We start from the raw sequence: 8865 nt of genomic DNA on the forward strand, positions 1-8865 counted from the left end.
CATGTGATACACTAAAATAGAGATACAAAAAAATACATTGAGAAAAATTTCACATGGAATCTCCTAGTGGTCTGAATGATAGTAAGAAAGTAGAAGACAATTCATGGTATAAATGCATTAAGATTTCCTATTCTGGAAATATGCTGTAGACTACTTCACTTCATTGCTCATATAACTTTCATTATTTTTAAAGGTTTTTTTTTTTTTTCTTTCTTTCTTTCTTTTTTTTTTTTTTTTTTAATTTGGCAGAGACAGACACAGCAAGAGAGGGAACACAAGCAGGGAAGCAGGGGGAGTGGCAGAGGAAGTGAGAGAGAGAAGCAGGCTTCCCCTGAACAGGGAATAGGATGCAAGGCTACATCCCAGGATCCAAGGATTATGACCTCAGCCCAAGGCAGACGCTTAATGACTGAGCCATCTAAGCATCCCACTTTCATTATTTTTAAAATTTCTTTTCTTTCTGTATTTTTTGTTCTTTTTGTTCTTCCACTATTTCCTTTTCTCTTCTTTTCCTTTTTTCTTTATTTTTCAAATATGGCAATGTGGTTGCTTTTGCTCTCAGTGCTAGAAATCTTGCTGACTCTAACAAGAACATTAAGTTATTCCTACAACTTTTGACTTGGGTAATTTTACTATCTTTATTATTATTTTGTACTTGTTTTACAACTATGTAATGCAGTGAAAAGAAAATTAAATCCTGACTTTTGGAAACATTTTTTTCTCAAGTGTGTAAACAGATGAATAATTGTCACAGGGCCCAATTAAATATTGCAATTAGTTATTGCAATAAAAAACCTCCAGGCTCCACTATTGCAATAAGAACTTTGACAAATTTGCAATTTAATAAATATTTGTGTACATAAAGTCCTGGAAAACTTGTTTTGAGTAGAATAATTCAAAATAACTAATAAAATCATCATCAAATCTGGGGGAGAAACAGTAGAAAATGAATAAATTTACTATTTTATGAAAGGTAAATACTGAGTTTTTTTGGTCTTTTAGAGAATAAATTATGCAAATCTAGAATATAGTTGCATAACCACCAGGTAACAGTAAATGTTTTAAATAATAAGTCAGTCTATATTGATTTATCTATACCAAAAATAATTTAATGTAAGAAAAATTTTCTGTAAAAAAATAAATATTTATTTTAATACTGACACCTTTTATAATCTTTATAATTCCAAGCATGAGTTTAACCTGATAATAGGATTACATTTAAAGAAAAAAAATGTGTCAGATAAGACTTAGAGATTTTTCTGTACTATTCCCTACTACTGTGATGGAAAATTAGGACAACAGAACACAAAAATATTATCCATGACTTTTATTAGAGGCAAAACAAGAGGAAAACATAATACTATTGACTTATTTCTTGAATTGTTTTAATTTTATGCCGATTTGTATGTATATTATTAATGCTGGATATATTATATGCAACATATAAATATTACCATGTATGACTGAAAAATTTATGCTGTATAAATGTGTTTCTCGAACATTCCAGCTCCCTTATTCTCTTGAACATTCTTGCTCCCCTGTCATGGGACACTCATTTAATGCTCAGCTAGTCATATGATCTGCTGTTCCACTAAGACTTTTTTGTTATTCTTTATTCCATTCAACTTTGCAAATATTTGTTACATTTAAAAATATATATATATATAACATTTATAGAGATTATTGTGCATACATCTTTAAAAACCTTCATTAATCAACCATTTTACTTGTGTATTTCTCCTTTTTTTTGCTTATGGTTTTGGTGTTATATCCAAAAAGCCATCACCAGACCAATGTCAAGGACATTTTTTTCCTGTTTTCTTCTAAGAGTTTTATGAGTTCAGGTCTTACAATTAGGTATTTAATCAATTTCAATTAACTTTTGTAAGTGTGAGGTTTAATTCATTGGGAAGTGAATATTCAGTTTTCCAAACCCCATTTATTGAAGAGAATATCTTTCCTCTATTGAGTAGTCTTGGCTCATTTGTCAAATATTAGTTCACTGTACATGTGTGGGTTTACTTCTGGGTTTTCAATCCTTACCAATTGTCATGTGAGTCTGTTTTAATATCAGCGACATACTGTTCTGGTTACTATTGCTTTGCAGTATAGTTTGAAATCAGGAATTATGATACTTATAGCTTTGTTCTTTCTCACCATTTCTTTGGGTTTTCAGCCGCTTTGAAGTTCCATACAAGTTTTAAGGTTGTTTTTTCTATTTCTGTAGAAAAATGTCATTGGAATTTTGATATTTTGCATTTAATCTACAGATAACTTCAGGTACTATGGATATTCCAGCAGTATTAATTGTTCCAAGCTGCAAATACAGGATAGCTTTACATTTATTTGTCTCTTCCTCAATTTCTTTTATCAATGTCTTACAGTTTTTTTAGTGTATAGGTCTTTTACCTCCTTTGTTAAATTTATACCTAAATATTTTATTGTTTTTAATGATATTGTGAATGGAATTATTTTCTTTATTTCTTTTTCAGATATTTTGTTAATGTATGGAAATGCAATCAATTTTTGTATGTTCATTTTATATCTTTCAGCTACAGTTTTAGATGGAGTCATTAGGGTTTGTTATATATAAAATGTTATCATCAGCAGACAAGTTTACTTCTTCCTTTACAATTTGGATGCTCTTTCTTTCTTTCTTCCTTTGTTCCCTCCTTCCTTCATTCTCTCCTTCCTTTCTCTTCTCATTCTTCTCCTCCTCCTTTTTATTTTTCTTCTTTCACTTTAGTGAATACACATACTTTTTTTTTATTAAAAAGAAAAGTGTGAGCCAAGACATTATTTAGTGATTCTTTTTTTTTTTTTTAAGTCATCTCTCTGACCTAATGGTGTTTGAATCCAAAACCTTGAGATCAAGAATCACAAACTCTACTGACTGAGCCAGCCAGGTGCCCCTATTCATTCTAATGATTAGAAATTATAAATTTATCACAAAGATTAGTGATTCCTTTAAAATAAATGGAATTTTAAAAATGAACATGTTTTAAGTTATTCCCGTGCCTTTAAACCTAATTTTCCTAAGACTGGTGTGCAAAGAAGTAACCAGTTATAATAGTTTTATTTTAAAAATCACTACTTCTAAGGAGTGTGTATTCTTTCTTAGCTTTTGTTTAGAGACTGGCAATGTCTCTGCTGTTAACAGAGAATTTCAAAAGTATATTTGTTGTGTGAAGAAATTGTAGATACAGAAAAATATTATTTTTATTTTGCTAAGACTCATTTAGGTTTTCCAGAAATGCCATATGTACAAAATAATAAAAGGAAGATCATCCAAAGTCCTACTTCCTTTTTTTTTTTTTTTCAGATTTTATTTATTTGAGAGAGAGAGACAGAGATGGAAAGATAGAACATGAAGGGGGAGGAGAGGGAGAAGCCGGCTCCCTGCTGAGCAAGGAGCCCAATGCAGGGGCTTGATTTCAGGACTCTGGGACCAGAGCCAAAGGCAGATGCTAAACTGAGGCCCCCAGGTGCCCTGTACATAACACTTTCAATAAATTTTACAACCATTTCTCAGTGACACAAGTTGCCACTCATCATACTCAATATATTCAGTTTCTTGTGATGCAAATGTCCTTACAGTGGTCACAGAAACAAAGATTAAGTCTTCATTTACAAAGTAAAATAGTAAATCTCATTTTATTTTTATAACACTTTAGAATTTGCAATTTGATTTTATAAATCTTGCATCATTTGATAGGAAATTTCCTTTTTTTAAGGAAACTGATTTTCTCTCTCTCCCTCCCCCACTTTCTCTCTCTCAGTCTCTTTTTCTCTTTCCTACACTTTCACCCATCTCTTCTTTCTCCCTGCATCACATTCATATATGTTAAGATTATGCCTAAGAATTTCCAATGAAAATTCCCAGAATTATTCTTTAATACCATGCAGAACATTCTTTAAAGTTGAATAAACACATTTTCATAGTATTGGAATACAAATGACTGACATTTCTGATACTTTGCCAATATGATAGAATGTAGTACTTACTGAAAGCTGCTTCCTTCTAACTTTATAAGCGTAATGACTAAAATGGAAAAGCAGAATGATTAAGTCAATTCTGGTTCTTATGGCAATTTAAGCAACTCCTTTTATTTCCTATGTATTGATGTAAATATAGCTTACTTTGTCTTGTGGACCTTATCATAGAAACAAGTTATTGACAGTATACTATGACATTTTTGAATTGTTTAAAAATAATCAGAGTGGCTATATTAATATTTTTGTAAATAAAATTTTGTCTCTTTTTTTTTTAAAGAATTTATTTATTTATTTGACAGAGAGAGAGATCACAAGTAGGAAGAGAGGCAGGCAGAGAGAGAGGGGGAAGCAGGCTCCCTGCTGAGCAGAGAGCCCGATGCGGGGCTTGATCCCAGGACCCTGAGATCATGACCTGAGCTGAAGGCAGAGGCTTAAACCACTGAGCCACCCAGGCGCCCCATTTTGTCTCTTTTTAATAAAAATATATCATATAGAGTACTAAAAAACCCTACTACCCAAGTTCCTGTCTTAATTACCTCCTTAAATTATTATTTTTTTTCTTTTCATTGAAGTCCATTTGTCTCATAGAGTTAACTCTTTCTTAATGTGTTTTATGTTGTGAAAAGCCTGATGACTTCATTTATAAACAGATAAACACTTATTTAAGTCTAAATTGACAACTAACATTCTATGATATTTTGTTGAACTTTTTCAGAGACCTTGTTATATTTGGGATTTTTTTCTCTACTAAACACAGTTTTTAACTAATCTAGATTTTTTTTTAATAGACTCCAATCTGACTTCATTTATGAGCCTGATACATCCTAAATTACCAAGACTAAGTCAATCTTGTTGGCAAATTACTCTAAAAAACAAACAAACAAAAAACTTTACTTATATTAATCTACTGGTCAAAAAAAATTTGGTGGTTTCATATCAGAGAAACCATGTAAGTCAAACTAAACTCTTAGAGTCCAAGAATCCCTGCAATCAGGCTCCAACTAATCTTCCAATGTTTATTCCATCACACTCCATTAGATAAACCCTCAGGTCACTTTGCTTTCTCAAAAACAGACATTCCAGATAAAATTTTTGTGACTCTTTTATATTTCTAAACATATCAAATTTTTACAAAACCTAACAGGTCATTTTGCATGAATATCCACTGGAAATATAAAACAATTGTGCAGAAAAAGTGAAGTTTTTTTTTGTCTTTATGGGTCATTTCTCTTATGGAATGAGCTAGTTACTCAATTCAATGATATTACCAATGATATTAGCATATTTACTAGACAGATTACTTACGAGTGAAAGTATTTGATATCCTTATTATCTGTCCCAGATATTGGGATCAAATCCACATTCAACAACACATGGTCTGAGCTCAGAGTCTTTACCGTAATTGGAAAATACATGGTCTGCTTGCCAAAAACTAAGGAGTCTCTTACTATGTGATGTGATTTAATGAGTATTTAATCCCACATCTTATCACTGAAAGAGTTCAAATTCCCTTCATTAGTATAAATTTATTGGGAGCTAGAATTTTAGTTCCCTATTTATGTGTCTCCATAACTGCCCAGTATTTGTCATCTAGCACTTAGCCAATACAGATTTGTTAATAAAGTTCTCCTAAGGTGTTCATATCTGCGTATGCATTTCAATTCGATTTAGTCATTATGCCTAAAATGGTTAAACTTGAAACTAATATATCCTCCCTGGCCAAGGGCACTGGGAATGAGGATAATTAAGTGTTCATGGAAGTTAGAAGAGGGACAGCTCTGGGGTGCCTGGGTAGCTAGGTCAGTTAGTTGTATGTCTGCCTTTGGCTCAGGTTGTAGGGCTCCCTGCTCAGTGGGAAGTCTTCTTGTCTCTCTCCTTCTGCCTTTCCCCACGCTTGTGCTCTCTCTTGCTCTCTCTCTCAAATAAATAAATAAAATCTTAAGAAAAAAAAGAATAAGAAGAAGGATAGATCTATGTTATAGAAATTTCTAGGAGGTCATATGTTGGGGTGGGGGGACTTCAAAGCAAAGCAAGGGGGCTGAGAACAAAATGAGTAGCCTTGCTACAGTGGGAAGATTCTGGATTCCTATATTGAAGATAGAGAGTAAAACAGAATAACTAAAACTGTAATTGTGCTACGGACTGAAATGTGTCCACCCAAAATTCATATGCTTAAGCCCTAACCCCTAATAGGACTGTATTTAGAGATAGGACCTTTATGGAAGGTTTAATGAGGTCCTAAAGGTAGGCCTCTGATCTGATAGCACGAATGTCCTTTTAAAAAGACGTCAGAAACTCTTTATCATTCTGCCACTTGAGGACACCATGAGAGGGCAGTCACCTGCAGGCCTGAAAGAGGGCTCCTACGAAAACCTAAACCTACTGGCATCCAGATCCTGGACTTCCGGCCTCCAGAGATGTGTGGAAATAAATTTCTATGTCAAAACCACCTCGTCTATGATATTTTGTGATGTCAGGCAGAGCTGTCTAAGACAAAGTGTAACCAAAGCCAAAGAGGTTTGCAATTCAACATATCAGTTTAAATACATTTATTTACATCAAATGTTTCCAAAATGGATACATTCACAAAGAAGAAAGAAAAAAAAAAAAAAAACAGGAAATATGGAAACTGGTTACAGGAAAGCTCCAGTGCTGGCTACGTTCCAAAAGCTCTGCCCCTGAAGACAATTAGAGAAAACACTCTGACATGGGGAGAACTAAGAGAAACCTCAAGGAGGCTGCTTGAAGCAGGTGTGTGCACAGGAGAGGAGGTATTTGAGCAGAAGGCAGCTCTGCCCCATTGTGAGAAATGAAAATAAAGACGGGGTTATTGGAATTTTGCTTCTGCTTCTTCCCTCTCTGCGTGGGACCCACAGTGCCAGAATCCACCCTCACAGTGACTCAGATCTCTAAAGCACGTTTTCTCTGGAGTAAAACCGGAGCAACACAAAACCGCAGGTGGATGGGGAGGTGGGAAAAGCGGATGTTGGGGGTCTAACATGCCTTGGACGTGGCCTGCCCCACCTCTCTCTTATACACACCTCCAAGGCTGGTAAACAAGAGGATGGAGTGCTTCTTTTTCGTTCTGCATCTCTTTGCTTAGCTAGGGATAACCTCTTGATCTGAGGAATTGCTAAGACACAATTAACTGTGGTTTCCTGATGCTTCAGCTTTTTCAGCCCAAACTTGAATCAGTCAGGGTTCTAGTAGGAAAGGCCGGAACTTATTATGGCACGAAAGAACAGGGAATTATTTTAGGAATGCTACTTAGAACGGTTTTTAGAGGAGCTGGGAAGTGAAGGTCTGAAAGGAAGAACTGGAGACTCAAAGTCACTGACTCCATCACACTGAAGGGAGGTTACAAAGGAGGAGCACAGTTCAGAAATAGATTGGGGCCTGCTGTCACTGAGGGTCCTCATCCAAGTGTCCAGCGATAGACTTGTAGCTACTGTTGCTCTGCAAATCCAACATGTTGAAAGAAGATCTGAGAATAGAGCTGTGGAGAGCGAAGGCAAGCTCTCCTCACATCTATCCACAAGGAAGTTCAGAGAGTGATGGTTGCTGCTTCACTCCCAACTTCCAAATCTTGCATAACTTCCCCTTTGGCCAATTCTAATCTAGAACCATAGAAAGCAGAAGGTGCAGGCAAACGTAAGTTTGACTTAAGCCAATGGACAGAAATACAAAGCACTATGATACACTCTGAGGTCATTGGACTTGGCACAGCTTAGGTCATTATCTGATTGAGTAGTAAATAAGCATCTAACACGTTGGTCAAATCTCACAAGTCAAAATAACCAGGCATTTGTGGAGCACAACTATTTAAAATGACTGAAAGCTATGTTTTCTTGTTTTTAAGATTTTATTTATTCATTTGTGAGCGAGAGAGAGTGTAAGCAGGGAAGAGCAGCAGAGGGGGAAGCAGCCTCTACCCTGAGCAGGGAGCCTGCTGTGGGACTCGATCCTAGGACCCTGGGATCATGACCTTAGCCAAAAGCAGAGGCTCAACCCTCTGAGCCACCCAGGTGCCCCTAGAGTGTGTTTTAATATAATGAGAAAGAATCTGAAGAAATATGTTGACCGTCTCAGACTTCTCCATAATTTATCTGGAGAAGTGCTCTTATAAATTATTAGCAAAATTTGATTTCCAACCTGTAGGTCTCATTTAGGAATCCTATACTTTATCGTGTTTCATAATAATCTTTTTTTCAATTAGCAATAATCGCGCCTCGGATAGACCTCATTGGCTACGATACTGCCACTGCACAAAGCTTAATAATCTTTTTTTATTATTCTTTGACCTATACATGTATTTACCACATATGTATGCGTTATAAGTAACATAAAAGGTTGTATGTGCATATATACATACAATCGAGTCTTTAATAACGTGGAGGTTAGGGGCATCAACCTTTTCTCCACATAGCTGAAAATTCGAGGATAACTTTTGATTCCCCAAAAACTTAATTACTGATAGCCTACTGTTGACTGTATGACACTGACAACAGAAAATGGTCGGTTAACACATATTTTTATATTACTATATGTTATTTCACATAGTGTATTATAATAAAGTGAACTAGAGAAGAAAAAATGTTATTAAGAAAAACTGTAAGGAAGAAAAACATAACACCGTACTGTACTGAGTTTTTTAAAATCCACCTAGAAATGGATCCTACGCAGGCCAAACATGTTGTTCCAAGGTTAACTCTACTATTTTCATAAAAACCAGGTAACTATCAAAAACAGTTGGCATCATACCTACAACCTGAAAGTCTTGGGATATTAAGTGAGAAAAGCAAATTACAAACCAATGTATTTAGTACATACAAAATTTTGAAAAAAAAAACTATATGTGAATATTCTTAT

At 34.8% G+C, this 8865-nt stretch overlaps 1 pseudogene; it reads right to left on the reverse strand.

The window, feature by feature from the left end:
• Positions 1–8094: 8094 nt before the first annotated feature.
• On the reverse strand, positions 8095–8269 carry LOC123925324 (annotated as a pseudogene).
• Positions 8270–8865: the final 596 nt, after the last annotated feature.

The sequence above is a fragment of the Meles meles genome, chromosome 14 (genome assembly GCF_922984935.1).
Source record: "Meles meles chromosome 14, mMelMel3.1 paternal haplotype, whole genome shotgun sequence".
Lineage (NCBI taxonomy): Eukaryota > Metazoa > Chordata > Mammalia > Carnivora > Mustelidae > Meles > Meles meles.